At 41.0% G+C, this 18,563-nt stretch overlaps 1 non-coding gene across 1 annotated transcript; it reads left to right on the forward strand.

Annotated features, from left to right (window-relative positions):
* Positions 1-448: 448 nt before the first annotated feature.
* LOC127098754 (small nucleolar RNA R71) lies at positions 449-555 on the forward strand. The gene has a single exon (XR_007793454.1). It is a non-coding gene; the product is annotated as a small nucleolar RNA R71 (small nucleolar RNA).
* Positions 556-18,563: the final 18,008 nt, after the last annotated feature.

The following is an 18,563-nucleotide window of genomic DNA, read 5'->3' on the forward strand; positions in this document are numbered from 1 at the left end:
CTGGTTTTTATAGGAAAAATTCGGGTGATTCTTCCATCTAGTGTTTGAAAATGGGTTACCTTCCGCTGGTGTTCAGGTCGGTGTTCAGGTCGTTCAAAAGGTTACATTCCGCCGATTCCTGTCCTTTAGATCCATAAAGTTCACACTCAGTGTAGACTACCGCTGCAGTGTTAGTGTTTGTAGAAATATGTTCGACCTTAAGGGCTAAAGCGTCCATTTTCGCCTGCATCATGTCCATATAGCTTATCTCATGTATTCCACCTTGGGTCTCCTTTTTCTCTACTAATGCTCGTTTAGTTCCCCATTGGCAATAGTTTTAGGCCATATCCTAAATTAGGTCACAAGCTTCAGGGTAAGGTTTGTTCATCAACGCGCCACTAGCGACAGCGTCGATGCTCATGTTTGTGTTATAATGGAGTCCATTGTGTGAACGATCAGCCATTGTTCTAGGCCATGGTGTGGACAGACTCTTAATAGCTCTTTATATCTCTCCCAAGCTTCAAAAAGTGATTCTCTTTGGTTTTGAGTAAATCTAGTTATTTGGTTTCGAAGAACAACAATCTTACTAGGGGGAAAATATCTAGCAAGGAATACTCTCCTAAGGTCTTCCCACGTAGTTATCGAGTTAGCTGGAAGTGAATCCAACCATGAACGTGCTCTATCCCTGAGGGAGAAAGGAAATAATCTTAAACGAATCACATCAGGTGATACACCGTTGGATTTAAAGGTGTCGTCCAGTTGGATAAAGACTTTTAAATGTTGATTTGGGTTCTCAGTAGCGAGACCTGCGAATTGGTTTTGTTGAACTAATTGCAGTAAATATGGTTTTAGTTTGAAATTGTTGGCAGGAATGAGGGGGTTTACTATACTAGAACTAGGTTCCTCGTCAGAGGGTTGGGCAAATTCCTTAAGAGGTCTCCGGTCGCGATTCTCGGCCATAACTTTCTTAATTCGGATGAGTAAGAGGCGTGTACGAGTGTAATGTTCGGGTTTCGCTAAAGGATCTACTAAATTTCCGGTACTATGGGTTCTTCGCATTTACCGACCAATAATGCCTTAGTCTAGACGGTGTAACAACAGTGTACGAAATTTTACGAAGTTAGTCCCCGGCAACGGCGCCAAAAACTTGATCGCTCTATTCGCAAGTGCACGAATCACGTCAGAGTAATATAAAAGAATATCGATCCTACAGAGAGCAAATCGTCAATCTATCGATTACTATTGTTACGATGTTTATCTAAGGCGGTACAAAGGAGATATTGATGTCGCAAAATAACAGTAAATAAAGGAAATAATAAATACAGTGCAGATAAAGACAGGTTTGAATGTATTTCACGTCAGTTAAACGATGTTTCGATTGTTTAAATAGAACTACTTATGGGGCAATATTTTCTACTCTTGAAAAGAATCCATTTAACAAGAACTGTCGCTTTTGCATATTCAGAACCGAGTTTATCCTTAAATTAAGGCCTTTTATTATCACTTATAAAAGGTGCGCAGAACGCTAAAGTAGTAAACTTGTTTTTAAGAAATAAGACTCGTAAACTTAGTTGAAAAGTGATTTTGATTTGGAAAGTTTACCCAAGGAGTTTCTTGATTTTAAATCTATCAATGCGTCCGAAAACAGTTTCAAAAATCGTTTTTCCTTAAAGTGATAAAAATTCCTAGTTAACTAAGCCAGGGTGCTTTCGCACTCCTTGAGTAGTTAAAACTAACCAAGTTTGTTTCTGTAGCAGTGTATTCGTCGCTATATGATTTATTGATTAAACCATAAGCAAAGTATACAAAGAAATCGAGTTGCCACCGCACTTTTATTTATCCTAAGGACTGGTTAAAAAGCGAATAAAAACCTAAGAAGTTTTACACGTAGAAAACTAATGAAAAAGATCAGAGAGTCTGGGTAAGGGGTAAATTACGCAATGGGAAGGTGTTAGGCACCCATCACGTCCTAGGTACTCCTAGGGAGCCCTTTTCACACTTGTTGTATAAAAATGTTTATTTGTTTATGACATATTGTGCAAACATGAATGGGATGATAAGAAAAGAATGTACAAGTTAGTTATTTTTGTGTTTGAACGGATGAACCCGTTGCCTACGTACCTTCCATCAAAGGCAAGGATCAAAACGCCGTAGTTCGGCTAAAAGATTTCCAAAAATTTGTGAGTTCATTTTAAAACACAAGCATTAAGGCTTTTCATTACCAATGGGAGAAAACTCAACCTGAATCAACAATCCACCATGCGAGGACGGCTTCGACGTACTAGAGGGGTTAACCTTGTTTTCAGTATGGAAGACTTACAATCTACTCACTAAGGATAAGGTAAGATTTACATCAACCGCTATGGTAATTAAAACCTATGGCTAATGTGTGAAAACATGTTAACAATGGACAAAGCCAAAACAATTGAATGGGTGAAGTTAACTGATTATGATTATTCACAAAATATGGTCAAGGTATGATTAGGATTGATTCAAAGAAGTGTTATGAAAATGGAGTTTGAAAAGTCAAGGACTTAGGGTCCAGGTTTCTAATTTGAAAAAGACATGAAGATGTTTGCACAACAAGTCAAAGTTTTTGAAAGCAAAGTGTGAAAAGGTTTAGGACAAAGAGGATATGGATAGTGGAATGTAAAACTTCTTAGAAAGGTTCACCTCTTGAGATCATATAGAAGATGATTCAAGTGTGCCCTTAGGAATAGGCAATGAGCAAGTAAGTAAATAAAAAGCAAGGTGATACCGGATGCCATCAATGGACTTATACCAATCTCACAACCAAAAGCGGATACCGGATACCAATAAATGGGTTTACACCAATCTCCTAAAACAAAACAATGATACCGGATGCCATCCATGGTCTTACTCCAATCTCACAAAGTGAAAGCGGATATCGGATACCAATAAATGGATTTACACCAATCTCCTAAGGTAAAACAAAACTTGGATGTCAGATGCCAATCTATCTGGACTTATACCAACCTCCAAAGGATGATCATAGAAATACAAGAGCCAACAACATGGTCTTACACTTGCATCCTCACATACAACAAACAAGCAAAAGCAATGGACATAAGTAGCCAAATGAAATGGTCTTACACTTTATCCCTTCCAAATCATAGGAACAATGGCCAATGAGTGGACTTACAGTTGTCCTCAATGGGTAAACCAAACATGGATCACAAATATATGAAATGATGATCATGCAAAAATGAACAATTTATGATGATAAGTGCACAAAGGCATGCAAGCAAACATGTACAAATGCAACAAGCAATCAATCAGACAAAGTCATTTAGCACCCACTATAACCAAACAATTAGGCTCAATCAAAGGGTTAGACTTGGAAGTCAACTGGAATAGGGTGAATGGTGCTCTTAACCTTGACATTGAGAGCCAAGGTGAAGCAGATGAAAGGATATGAGGGGTGTGCCTCATCACTCTTATCCCCGGTCAGGGAGAGCATTGAATATCAGAAGGTGTGGGAGTTCAGAAAGATGGAACTCTCTCCACAAGTTAAAGACTCGATAGATCTTGGGCTTTTACTCACTATGCATCAACACATGTGGTGTGAGCAAGGTGAGTGACTCACAGAATAGTAGGAGATAGGCTACATATCTCTTTTGTCTACCAATTGCCTCATATGAGGTTTTTTCCTGCTTGGGGACAAAGTTAAACAATCACAAACGTTGCCTCTTAAGGAGGACTTCAGACAGTTGCCTGGCTAAGTAACAAGCCAGATCTTCCTGACTACATGGAGACAAGAGATTCTACCTTAATGCTTAAGCAAAGCAAAGAAATAGCAAGTTCTCGAAGGAACTAAAGCGACTATGGTACCTGAAATCAATCAAATATAATCAGTATTCCAATCACAAAGTCAAAACAGACAAGATAAGAACCAACAGTCAACACAATCAATCACATGTGCAAAGCACAAACTCAAATGAAATGAGTTAGCATCCTACAAAACAAACCAAGTTAGTTCATCACAATCCAATAAACCAAAATCAATCAACTTGAATTAATCTCCTTACAGCAATTGCTCCTTAACCTGAAAAACAACTCAAATGTGAGAAGTGAACCCTTAGGCCAAAGCCTAGGGTCAAAGGAGGAGAAAATATTTAAAACTGAACATGAAACTTGATCAAAATCAAGATTAATCAAATCAAGAACAAATTCCAGTTGGTCCCACATCAAAAACATTCACCAATTGCATTTTATAAGCAAAACATGTCAAACTAGGCAAGATGAGAACTCAATGGTGTAAACAGAATGAACACAAGCATATCAATACCAAAATGGCTCAAAAAATTCTAATAAAAATCATGCTTAAACAGAACACATTCAATGAGCAACACACCAAATTTCATGGTAATTGGACAAGTGGAAGCAAGTCAATTAAAATCAACAAGTCAAGCCATGGTCATGCAAGCTCATACAAGGTATCAAATCATATATCAAGTTCAAGCAATCATAAAACAGTGACCAAGCATGATAAATGAATGCAATCAAAGCCATGGCAAACTTCAAGATGTCTATAATACACATGCCAAATTTCAAGTTCATCCAATAATTCATGAGAATTTCACAACACATATGATATCATGACTCACAAAATGTCAACAATTGGTCAAACAGAGGGAAAATTCTCAAACAAATAGAAAATGCATTCAAAAATTCTAGGAAAAATCACCAGCAAGCTAGACATCCATAAGTATTAGCATGCAAAAATCCAGAGCAATTGGCATAGCATAAGCATGGAAAATAAAATCAAGAACATGAACAAGCCATGGTGTGACATACATTGTCACACCTCCAAAGATCACATCATATCTCACAATCCAGTAACTCAAAAATCACAAACCATATACCAAAATAACCAGGAATGAGTCTAGATCATGCATATAAAATTTCAAGAATTTCTAATGAAGCATCAATATTTCATGAATAAAATGGTGAGCTATATATAAAAAGTGACACATGAAAACAAACCCTAGGCAATTATTTTTTTTACGCGTGCACAAAATTATTAAAAATCACCAAAAAATAAAGCACATTATGAGGATCATGGTGAAAAAAGTTGCATGTGAATTGGATCAATAATGAATGAGATATAGATTTTTTATGTGGAAGAAAAAATGAAAGATGCATGGAAAGTCATGTGAATATGGAAGCATGAAGTGGAAAATAATAGGCAAGGCATTATGAAGAAAAGCTGGAATCCAGAATCGAACCTATGCCATTTCAAAAGAAAGCGCCCACTTAATGAAACACCGCGTTTCATTAAGTGATGTGTCAAGCGCTAATTGGACACATGGCAAATAAACAACCAAAAACATGCAAAGGCGCAGGTGATGGATCTAAATGCAATCTGGACGCAGAATTCAAACATCTTCATCGTGTTCATCATCATTCATCATCATCAAGAACCAAAAGTCACAGAAATGCATGGAATCTATATCAATCGAACCGTCTCATCATGCACATCATCATTCCAGCATTCATTTCACTTAATTCTAACAATATGCGAAGAATCGATTGAAACAAGTTTTGGAATCAAAAATTCAAATCCAGATATCTTCATCAATAATCAATGGAATGGCACGATTCAAGTTGCAGAATACTCTACTAACTAAGATCTACCTAAGCCACATGTTAATTTCAAGAATTGTAAGATTTGAATTCTCACCTTATGAAGATGCAGCTCTTGATTTCGTGTTCTTCAGGACTTGGAAGTAGAAAACAGATAGCCTATGATGATGAGGAAGATGAATGGAATCGATACTTCAGCTCAAAACCTCTTGAATCAACAGAATTTTCCAACTGCCATGTCCATGCGCACTTTTTCCACAGCCACGATTTAGCAAGATTCCTCCAAGTTTTGCTTCAACAGATGCTTGATTGTACCTACAAATGATGAACAATACAAGAACAAGCCAGAAGAGTGATGAATTTTGATGAAAAAGTGGAAAAAAGTGTGAGAAAAATTGAGAGAATTTTGGTGATTTTTTGATGTGGATCTGAGAAAATGAATTGTGATCCCGAAATTCTGTTATGATTAGGAATATATACTCCTGTTAATCCAACTTGCTAATCATGCTTAGCCAAAACCGATGAGATTAGTGAAAATGGATCTTTTATGCACTTTGGCCAAAATGCCCTTTTGTTCATGCAGCCAATGGAACAGTGAATTTTCTCTTTCAGCAAGTCCATATTTTTGTTTTGAAGCTATTGGCCTTGGTTTGGAGTGAAAATCATGTGTATTTTTCAAAATTACTATTTTTCCCACCAAAATTTAAATGGTTCACTTGAAAAATGACCTTTTTATGTGATGATTTTTGATGAAATGTAATGATGCATTATGATAGTACATGTCAAATGGGATTTGCTCAAAAAAGAATCACCCAATTTGGCCAAATGGTTCAAGAGTTATGCCTCCTTGAAGTTCAACTTTTCTTGAAAATGATTTGATCATAACTTGCCAACCATAAATGAGAAATGAGTGTTCTTGGACTTTTTGGAAAGGTAAGAGCAAGATCTTCAACTTTCGTGTTGGACAAATTTTGATTTGAAGCTTGCTTGATGATGTAAAGTTGAGGAGAATAACTTTCCCTTTTTGGCAGTTGAAAATTACAGGTCCTTGCTATTTTGGGAAACTTTTTGTCTGACCCCCAATTCCTCAATGATGATGTTTGACATGTTATATGAGGCTTGTATGGACATGAATGAGACCTCTAAAACCATTTCCCACCATCAAATCATTGATTAAATGCATAGTTGACCACAGTTGACTTTGCTAGGGTTTTGGTTGACTGAACCATGTTCTGATGAATTCCAAGCCTCTACCACTTGAGATCTTGATTCCACATGATACCATAACTCATATGAACTTCTTATGAATGATCATGGTGCCCAAATTCTTCAAGAATGGCCACCATCTAGCTCGATGACTTGCCTTTGACTGATTTGACCTAGCTTGCTTCATCTGCAAGTAACAAGGTTAGATGACAATATTTTTGTACTTTTGGGTTAGTAAACAAATGAAAAGCAATGATATACAAATGCAATACATGCTTGGTGATCAAGAACCACACTCAGAAGGTAACCCACCCACAAGAAAGGAGGCAAAGGTGTACAATGATCCTTGAGGCAATGATATGATATGATATGATGCCATGAGGGATCTTAGGGCAAAAATTGGGGTCTTACAGATGCCCCTATTTAAGGTCATTCTACCCGGAGAAGTGAAGTTTAGAAATCTTCATCTCGACGCGGTAGAATGGGCTTAAATAACAGTAATGAGACAAATTTTGGTCCCTAAGAGACCTCATGATGCAGATGTATGCATGCAAAAGACACAAACTCTGTGGGGATATGGTTCACACAGAAAAGACGATCCGTCGGATTAATTCACTCACCAGGAACAGAGACTCTAACAGGACTCTTATAGGGGCTCTTATAGGGGATAATAAAAGAAAAAGAATGCGTGAGCAGGACACGACTCTGAGTTGGGGGATAACAGAAAACAGACTGGAGACTTTACTGGGGAAGTAAAGGACTCAACTGGGGAGAGAAAGAAATTCCAAAGGAAAACACTTCCATTGGAAAGACTCAAGCTGACTCACAAAATGCATGTACTGGGGATAACACCAATACAGCAACACGAACAGGAACACAAATCCGCTGGGGAAATCTAACAAAGACTTTCCAGGGGAAGCCAAAGGATGAGATGTTACCGGTTAGTGAGTAACAAACTCAGGAGGAATGAATATCTAAGACCTGTATAAGGGTGATCGATATCAATCAACCAAACATCTGAGAAAGACCTGAAAAGGTACATAAACTCAGGAAAATCTGACTCCACAGGGGACCAAGGTCATAATAGGGAGCAGACAGGAAGGAACACCAAGGATGTCAAGGTATATAATAGGTGACCGACCGAAACGTGAGTTGGTATATATGCCAAAACACTCATCATCCTGAAGAAAGCTAGAAAAGCAGACTTGTTTATAGGATGGATCTTCGATTCCACAAGGAATACGAATCTTACTCTACGGAGAAAACAATCAAAAGATTGATCCAAGAGTGCATGAGACATATTATTCATTACCGTCAGAACGTGAATAATATACTCGAAAAGGAAGAGACACCAGAGATACCGATTAGAGCATATAATAGGTGACCTACCAAAGCGTGAATTGGTATATATGCCAAAACACTCATCATCCGAAAGGAGGGCTTGAAAAAGCAAATCGACTTACAGGATGGACATTCGAATCCACAACGGGAAAACGAATCTTGCTCAACTGGGGACACAAACCCAAAGAGCGCATGAGATATAATATCCATTACCGTCAGAACGTGGATAGAATACTCGCATGAGATATATTATCTATTATCGTCAGAACGTAGATAATATATTTGCATGGTAAGAAACACCAGGGATACCGGTTACTGGGTATATAATAGGTGATCTACCGAAAACGTGAATTGGTATATATGCCAAAACACTCATCATCCAGAACACAAACTGGTTAAATGATGGATATTCTATTCTACAAAGAATACGAATCTTACTCTACTGGGGAAGATCAACAAAGGATTTCAACCAAAGAGCGAAAGAGACATATTATTCATTACCGGCAGACCGTGAATAATATACTCGAAAGGAAAAGACACCAGAGATACCGAAGTATATAATAGGTGACTAACCAAAAAGAGAGACAATCGATACCAAGCATCCGGGTAAACGAAAGACAACTCAAAGGGATAAATTGCAAGCATCCGGCAATTATCCGAAACAACACAATATTCGATTCCGCAAAAGGGAAATAACGAATCTTACTCGACCAGAGAAACACAAAAGGCTTCAACTGAAGAGTGCATGAGATACATTATCCATTACCGTCAGAACGTGGATAACACACTCGCATGGAAGATTATCCACAACCGGTATAAGGGTTAACAAAGGATAAATCGACCGGAAAGAAAGGCATCGGGATACCAAAACTAGGTATATAATGACGACCAATCAAGGGGAGCAACAATCATTACCAAGCAAACGGGTAAATGAAAGGCGATCTGCTGAGGATTCATTGGTACAAAAATCAATGATCCGGGGATGAATTGCATAAACAACAATTATCCACAACGACAAGCTGGGGATATATTGATGACAATCAACAATCCGGGGAACAAATCACTAGCAAACGGTGAAAGGACCCACTGGCGACTTCAAAGGATAAAATTGCAAGCATACGGCAATTATCCGGAAGACAACTTGCTGGGGATACAATTGCTAGCAACCGGCAATTATCCAGAAGCAAAAAAGGAATATCAATCATCGAACAATGAATGAAGATAACCACAAAGAGTAACCATCATCGGTTAGGATGAACAACAAGGTTAACTCTGCAAAGAGGAGGAATTAGGGTTTACAACTACCGAATACTGGGCAGAATACCAAAACTCTGGCTGGGGATAAGATTGCTAGCAACCGGCAATTATCCACAAAAGCACAGACTCTGTTGGGAATAAAACCACAACAACACAAAATCCACCATCGACCAGAACGAACCACAAAGATTACCTCTGATTGGGGAAAAAGAGATAGGACTTACAACTACCGAATACGGGGTAGTAGTCATACTCTGGTGGGGATAACCACGAATTAGGGTTTACATCTACCGAATACTGGGCAGAAAACCAACAACTCCACGTGGGGATGGGAAAAAACACAAATCCGCACGGGAAACAACAATAGGGTTTATAACAAACCACAAAACTGCTGGAGAGCAGGCAAACAGGATTTACGACTACCAACTACTGGGTAGACAACCAACGACTCTTGCTGAGGAATAAAAGGTATATAACCACAAATTCCATCAAGAAGGAGGAACATAGGACTTACAACTACCGGTTACTGGGTAGAGGCCCAAAAAGATCCCGTTGGGGATAAAAGAATTATTACCGGTTATTGGGCAATTCATTCATTTATTCCACAGGGAAGTACAAGAACAGGTTGACAAATGCCAATTCGGGATTAATCCGAAAAGACAGACTGAATCAAGACTCGTCCTATGAGGATATAACTCAAAAGGAACAATTCATCCCAATATATGTGTTGGGGAGGAAACGGAAGAAACCGTCATCCACGAGGATAATCTCGGTGGGGAACTGCAGAAGGAAAATACAGACACTTTCTGCTTACGGGGCTGACTCTATATGGAGAGATTTACACACCCGACATATGCTTAGGGAGATCTATAAAGAGATCTATATCACCCATAGCAGGAGAACAACACTCAAGAGATATATGGCAAACATGCAACATGAATATCAGAATGTTTTATGAATATGCATGAATATGCGTAATTTATGTTTGATGAATGCTGACAAAACAGACATATCTAACACAACAGGCCCAGGAATCAAACGCCCGGTACTATACTTCCAGGGGAAAACCAACTGGAAAACCAATCTGCGGAGATCCACATGCTAAAAAGCAAAGATCTGCGGGAGGCAAAACAAGAGATATCACAGAATCTCTGAGTAATGGATCAACAATCACCCAACTGGAGCAGAAAGTCACAACAGGCAACAACGGCCACAAAGACGAATCTGCTGGGGGAAGCGGGAGAAGTCCCAAAATATCTGCAGGGGAACAAAAGCTCACTGCTATGAAAGCGACTCCACATAACTCCACTGGGGAACAACCCACTGAGGGAGAACAGATCATCCACGTAGAATCTGACTGCACAAGCAACTCTACCTGGGGATAATGCAAGTATCCATTCCATTGTGGAACAACCCACTGAGGAGGAAGAAAAGATCACACAAGTAGATTCTGCAACAAGCCACTCTACTGGGGATCAAAATAATCAAGGAATCAACCCTACTGGGGGGAAAACAGAGATTTCCAACTCTGGCGGAGGTTCTGAGGGGATTATCACAGATGCAACCCTGACTCTGTTGAGGAATACCCATTCCATTGGGGATTTTGCATGTACACGATCTGCCGAACCACAAATCTGCAGACAGATCCACTGGGGAAGTCCACTGAGGAATCCATTGGGAAATATGGAAGAGAGCTGGGGATCAACCACCAAATGCTGACTCTTCTGAGGAGAATACCCACAACTGCTGAGGAGGAACACAACACCTCCGCTGGGACTGCACTGGGGAGAGACTACTGCTGGAGAAGAAAACGAAGTCTTCAACAACCTCTCTGCTTGCGACTATACTGGGGAACAACCCCACCAACAACTCTGCCTGAGGAACAACTCCAACAACAAAGCAGGAGAAAGAGGATATAACCAAGCCAGGAATATGAACACATGTCTTACCTGTCGGAAATCATGCCACCCTCGGGAGAGCACTGAGACATTCTTGAGTATCCTTTCACCATTGTGAATGTTCAATTCGCTTAAAACAATAGTTTGAAAATCCTTTGTTTTAAAACAATGAAATTTTATCAATTAAAACATGCAAAACATTTGTTGAATTGAAACAAATAAGAATGCAAATAATTGGATAAAAAGCTCAAATTGATTTGATGGAATGGTAGTCTGCAAATGGCAGGACTCCATAGATCTGTACAAATTTGAAATCAGTGATATATATTGGAAGAGGGCTACATTGAACATAATGATCCTTTCTCTACCAATGTGAATCTCAATGTATGCGAAGCTTCAGTTGACGACGAATCGAGAACCTCTGACGAAAAGACAGTTGTGGAACAGAAAGTCTTGTCAGGATGCAGTTACTTATCAAATCCCTAATTTTTGCCTAGATTGCCCCAGGGTGAGGTACTCAATCTAGCGGGATGCAAATATACTCTTTTTTTCAAGTCTCTAATTTTGCCTGGATCACCCTTGCGGGTTCTCCACCGAGACGCTCATTTTTGCCTAAGCCTCCCTTTCGGGTTTTCAACTCAGCGAGCAATTCTGTTTTTCATTTGCATATACTTTTTTTTTAGGCAAAGTATTTCTTGACTGCATCTGAATTCACAGGACGAGTGAAATCCTCCCCATCCATTGTTGTAAGCATCAGAGCTCCGCCTGAAAAGGCTCTCTTGACAACATATGGACCCTCGTAGTTCGGAGTCCACTTGCCCCTAGAATCGGGCACGAAAGACAAGACTTTCTTGAGCACGAGGTCACCTTCTCGGAACACACGAGGTTTGGCCTTCTTATCGGATGCTTTCTTCATTCTCTGCTGATATAACTGACCATGGCACATGGCAGTTAAACGCTTCTCTTCGATCAAATTCAGTTGGTCGTAACGACTCTGAATCCATTCAGCATCAGTCAACTTGGCTTCCATCAAGACTCGCATTGATGGGATCTCCACCTCTAATGGGAGAACAACTTCCATGCCGTAAACAAGAGAGAAAGGGGTTGCCTCTGTTGAAGTGCGTACAGATGTACGATATCCATGCAAAGCAAATGGCAGCATCTCATGCCAATCTTTGTACGTAACTGTCATCTTCTGGATGATCTTCTTGATATTCTTATTGGCAGCTTCAACAGCCCCATTCATCTTAGGTCTGTAGGGAGAGGAATTATGGTGTGCAATTTTGAACTCAGCGCACAACTCATCCATCATCTTATTATTCAGATTAGATCCATTATCAGTAATGATCTTATCTGGCACACCATAACGACATATCAGCTGGTTCTTGATAAACTTCACAACCACCTGTCTGGTCACGTTCGCATACGAAGCGGCCTCAACCCATTTGGTGAAGTAATCAATTGCTACGAGAATAAACCTGTGTCCGTTGGACGCTTTCGGTTCAATCATGCCGATCATGTCAATTCCCCACATGGAGAAAGGCCATGGTGATGAAATCACATTCAGAAGTGTCGGAGGAATATGAATCTTATCCGCATAAATCTGACACTTGTGGCATTTCTTCACATATTTGCAGCAGTCAGACTCCATTGTCAGCCAATAGTAGCCTGCTCTCAGCATTTTTATGGCCATGGCATGTCCATTGGAATGAGTACCAAATGAACCCTCATGGACCTCAGTCATCAACAGGTTTGCTTCGTGTTTATCCTCGCATCTGAGCAAAACCATGTCAAAATTTCTCTTATACAGCACTTCACCACTGAGGTAGAAATTGCCTGACAACCTTCTCAAAGTGTTCCTGTCTTTCACAGATGCCCCAGGCGGGTAGACCTGGTTCTGGAGGAAATTCTTGATATCAAAATACCAAGGCTTGTCATCATCGACTTCTTCGATTGCAAATACGTGAGCTGGTCTATCCAAGCGCATCACGGCAATATTGGGAACTTCATTCCAATACTTGACCACAATCATGGAGGCGAGCGTAGCAAGAGCATCTGCCATCCGATTATCCTCTCGAGGGATATGATGAAAGTCAACTTCTGTAAAGAATGTTGAAATCCTTCTTGCATAATCTCTGTACGGAATGAGACTTAGTTGATTCGTCTCCCATTCACCCTTGATCTGATTGACAACCAGGGCCGAATCACCATACACATCAAGATGCTTGATTCTCGAATCAATGCATTCTTCTAGTCCCATAATACAGGCCTCGTACTCAGCCATATTATTTGTGCATTTGAAAGTTAGCCTTGCTGTAAGTGGAATATGTGTGCCATGAGGAGTAATGATTACTGCCCCAATTCCATTTCCATACTGATTTACAGCGCCATCAAACACCATCGTCCATCTGGAACCAGGTTCCGGACCTTCATCAAGTGTCGGCTCATCACAATCTTTCATTTTCAAATACAGAATCTCCTCATCTGGGAAGTCGTACTGAACTGACTGATGATCTTCAATTGGCTAGTGCGCTAAATGGTCAGCCAAGATACTATCTTTGATAGCTTTCTGAGCTCGATACTCAATATCATACTCGGATAACAGCATCTGCCAACGGGCAATCCTCCCAGTTAAAGCAGGCTTCTCGAAAATATACTTAATTGGATCCATTCTGGATATCAACCAAGTTGTATGATTTATCATGTACTGGCGCAAACGTTTAGCAGCCCAAGCCAAAGCACAGCACGTCTTCTCAAGCATTGAGTACCGAGACTCACAATCAGTAAACTTCTTACTGAGGTAGTAGATAGCAAATTCCTTCTTCCCTGATTCATCTTGCTGACCGAGGACACAACCCATCGAGTCTTCAAGAACAGTCAAATACATAATCAGAGGTCTTCCTTCCACAGGCGGAGACAAGATCGAAGGTTCAGACAAATATTCTTTGATACTGTCGAAAGCTTTCTGGAAATCCTCGGTCCAATCATGAGACTGATCTTTCCGAAGGAGCTTGAATATCGGCGCACATGTGGCAGTCATGTGGGATATAAATCTGGAAATGTAGTTCAAGCGGCCAAGAAAACCTCGGACTTGCTTCTCAGTTTTGGGTGCAGGCATCTCTTGTATTGCTTTGACCTTTGCAGGATCAACCTCAATACCTCGTTCGCTTACCACAAAACCCAACAATTTGCCGGAACGGACTCCAAATGTACATTTGTTCGGATTCAGACGAAGTCTAAACTTCCTCAAACGCTGAAAAAGCTTCAACAAATGCTCAACATGCTCCACTTCCGTTCGGGACTTAGCAATCATGTCATCAACATAGACCTCTATCTCCTTGTGCATCATATCATGAAACAAGGTAGTCATAGCTCATTGATACGTGGCTCCGGCGTTCTTCAAACTGAAGGGCATCACTCGATAACAGAATGTTCCCCAAGGTGTGATGAATGTTGTCTTCTCCATATCTTCGGGTGCCATTTTGATTTGATTATATCCGGAAAATCCGTCCATGAAGGAAAAGACTTTGAATTTAGCTGTATTATCTACCAACATGTCGATGTGTGGTAGAGGAAAATCATCTTTAGGACTAGCCTTATTCAAATCTCTGTAATCAACACACATACGGACTTTTCCGTCCTTCTTAGGCACATGCACAATATTGGCCACCCATTGAGGATATGTAGAAGTCACCAGAAACCCCGCATCAATTTGCTTCTGAACTTCCTCTTTGATCTTCACTGCCATATCTGGATGAGTTCTTCTGAGCTTCTGCTTCACAGGCACGCACTCAGGCTTCAAAGGCAGGAAATGTTGCACAATATCTGTATCTAGACCCGGCATGTCTTCATATGACCAAGCGAAGATATCGGAATATTCTCGTAGCAATTCAATCAATCTCTTCTTGACAGACTCTTCAAGAAGTGCCCCAATCTTCACCATACGAACACAATCCTCAGACCCCAAGTTGACTGTCTCCAAATCTTCAAGGTGCGGCTGAATGATCTTCTTCTCGTGCTCAAGGAGACGGGTAATCTCATCAGGAATTCCTTCAACGTCATCTTCCTCTGCCTCGAATACAGGGAATTCAAAATTGGGAGATGGCGTTGGATTATTATGTTCAATGGGTTTTAAGATCAACCTGCATAATGATTTTGGTTAATGAAAAACTTTAGAATTCAAACAAGCAAATCATTATGCAGATGAAAAATGTTTGTTTTTATTCTTGTTTTTATGGGTTTTTTGTGATCACTGATTTCATGCAAAAGCAAAAAGTGAAAACAAATGGAAAAACAAATGTTTAACAATGCATTAATTGAATGAAATATCATTGTATTAAATGCTGCCAACATTGTCATCACTTCTCCTTTTGGCATGGGATAAGGGTTTTGAACAAAGTGAACAATTACTCTGATCTATGGATGACTGTAGGAACATCTACAGCGACCCAATTGTGGCAGACACCACCAGGAATGACGAAGTTGTTCACGTCCTCTGCATCTTCTTCCAAGATAGCAGCAGCTTCTTCCTCAGGTTGGTCGTCATGGATGAATCCTCCACTCTTGAACAGCCCATGCTCGTTGAATGCCCCAGAACAGTAGCCAATGCCAGCCCGGGATCTATTGTCTTCAAGCTCAATCACTTTCCCCAAACCAGCTACTGTACCATATTCAATGGCCAATTTCGCATCTTTATAGGAAGAAAATGAAGGAGACTTCTTCTCGATTGGTTCATCAATAGATAAAGCTTGGAAAGGAGTTCCAACTTCATCCTCAGCGTCAATATACGAGAAAGAAGACAGATGGCTAACCAGGAGAGCCTTTTCTCCCCCTACCACAACCAGTTTCTTGTTCTTGACAAATTTCAGCTTCTGGTGTAGGGTGGATGTCACGGCGCCAGCCTCGTGAATCCATGGTCTGCCTAAGAGACAGCTATAAGATGGGTGGATATCCATTACCTGGAAGGTAACTTGGAAGTCACTGGGCCCAATTTTGATTGGGAGATCAACTTCCCCAATCACGGTCTTACGCGACCCATCAAACACTTTCACAACAACACCACTCTGCCTCATGGGAGGCCCTTGATATGACAACTTGGAGAGTGTGGATTTTGGCAATACATTCAGAGAAGATCCAGTGTCCACCAGTACGTTGGACAAGGCATCAGATTTGCAGTTCATGGAGATGTGTAAAGCCATGTTGTGGTCTCTTCCCTCCTCAGGGAGATCAGCATCACAGAAACTCAACGTGTTGCAAGCAGTGATGTTTGCAACTATGCCATCAAACTGTTCAACGGTGACGTCGTGATCAACATACGCCAGGTCCAATACCTTCTGCAGAGCCTCCCTATGGGGTTCTGAATTCAACAGCAGAGATAACACGGAAATCTTGGATGGCGTTTGTAGAAGCTGGTCTACAACATTGTACTCACTCTTTTTGATGAGCCTCAGCATCTCATCAGATTCTTCATTCATAATGCCACTCGGGCCAACAGAAGAAGCAGGAGTCTTTTGTACAGAGGAGGAGGGTTTGGCAACATCAAGTGCCGGATTCTGAATATTCACAGCCGTCCCCACCGGACGCTCAGCAGTATTAGAAGCAACAGGAGCCTTGGGAGGTGCAGAAAACACGCGACCACTACGGGTCAGCCCGCTCACATCAGCAATGTTGGTTACAGACGTCGAAGGCAAAGGCACTTCTACCCCATCTTGCACAGCAACGGGATTGTACCTGAATGGCACGGCTCGGTCAGAAGCATAAGGCACAGGGCCTGCAGGCTTGATCACCAAAGACGGAGAGACCTTCGGCTTGCTGCTATCATAACGAATAACAACAGGCTCGAGTAATTTGAACACCGGTGAAATAACGTTCACCTCCGGCTCATCTTCATCCACATTGCGATTCTGGAGAATCTCAATGGTACCCTCATCCAGCAATTCTTGAAGTTCTCTGCGTACCTGGTTGCAACCCAGTCGGTTCACAGAGCAGATACGGCATTTGTCGTGGTCATGCTCCATATGGCTGTACTGACACAGCAACCGATGTAATTCGACCAACGACTGTCTAATATGGCTGACATATTTGACCTTGTACTTCCCAGGACATCCCTGGACCATATTCACAGATTTCCCATGCGCGGGCAATGGGTTCTTGGTAACATTCGGGCCTGAATCTTCAAAACTCAGAATCCCACATCTCATAAGGTCTTGAACCTTAGTCTTGAGTGGATAGCAATTCTCAATGTTATGGCCCGGAGCACCGGAATGATAAACACAGTGTTGGTCTGGTTTATACCACCATTGGGGATTTGCAGGAATAACTGGAGGATCCCTGGGAGAAACCAACTTCCTTTCCAACAAGGAAGGATAAAGCTCTGCATATGACATAGGAATTGGATCAAAGCTGATCTTTTTCCTATCATAATTCAAATTAGCTTGGTTGGTTGTGCTTCCACGAGGCTGATAAGCCTGTTACTGTGGATGCTGATGTTGCTGATACTGCGGTTGTTGTTGATGCTGATGTTGAGGTTGTTGGTATTGAGCACTGTCTCTGAATATAGGTGCTATATGAGCCACCTGGTGCTGATTGCTGTTGTGCCGTGCAGGCTTCCTCTGAACAGAGGGTCTTTTGGATTTAGTATGGGATTGCACAGCATGTGCCTCCCCATCCTTCTTCTTAAACGCCCCATACCGTTTAGAAGAAGAGCTCTCACCCTTTGCCAATCGTCCTTCACGGACTCCTTCTTCGAGACGCATCCCCATGTTCACCATCTCGGTGAAATCAGAGGGAGCGCTTGCTACCATCCGCTCGTAATAAAAAGAGCTAAGAGTCTTTAAGAAGATCTTAGTCATCTCTTTCTCCTCTAGCGATGGAGTAATCTGAGCAGCCAGCTCTCGCCATCTCTGGGCGTACTCCTTGAATGTCTCCTTATCCTTCTGAGACATGGCCCTGAGCTGATCACGGTCAGGAGCCATATCAACGTTGTATTTATATTGCTTGACGAAGGCTTCACCAAGATCATTGAAGGATCGGATATTAGCACTGTCCAAACTCATGTACCATCTGAGCGCAGCACCGGACAGACTGTCCTGAAAATAATGGATCAGAAGCTGATCATTATCAGTTTGGGTTGACATCTTTCTGGCGTACATAACCAGATGAGCAAGAGGATAGGTGTTCCCTTTATATTTTTCAAAGTCAGGCACTTTGAATTTGATCGGTATCTTGACACCGGGAACAAGGCATAGCTCGGCAGCAGACTTGCCAAACAAATCT

This window comes from Lathyrus oleraceus, chromosome 6, assembly GCF_024323335.1.
Source record: "Lathyrus oleraceus cultivar Zhongwan6 chromosome 6, CAAS_Psat_ZW6_1.0, whole genome shotgun sequence".
In the NCBI taxonomy this organism is placed as follows: Eukaryota; Viridiplantae; Streptophyta; class Magnoliopsida; order Fabales; family Fabaceae; genus Lathyrus; species Lathyrus oleraceus.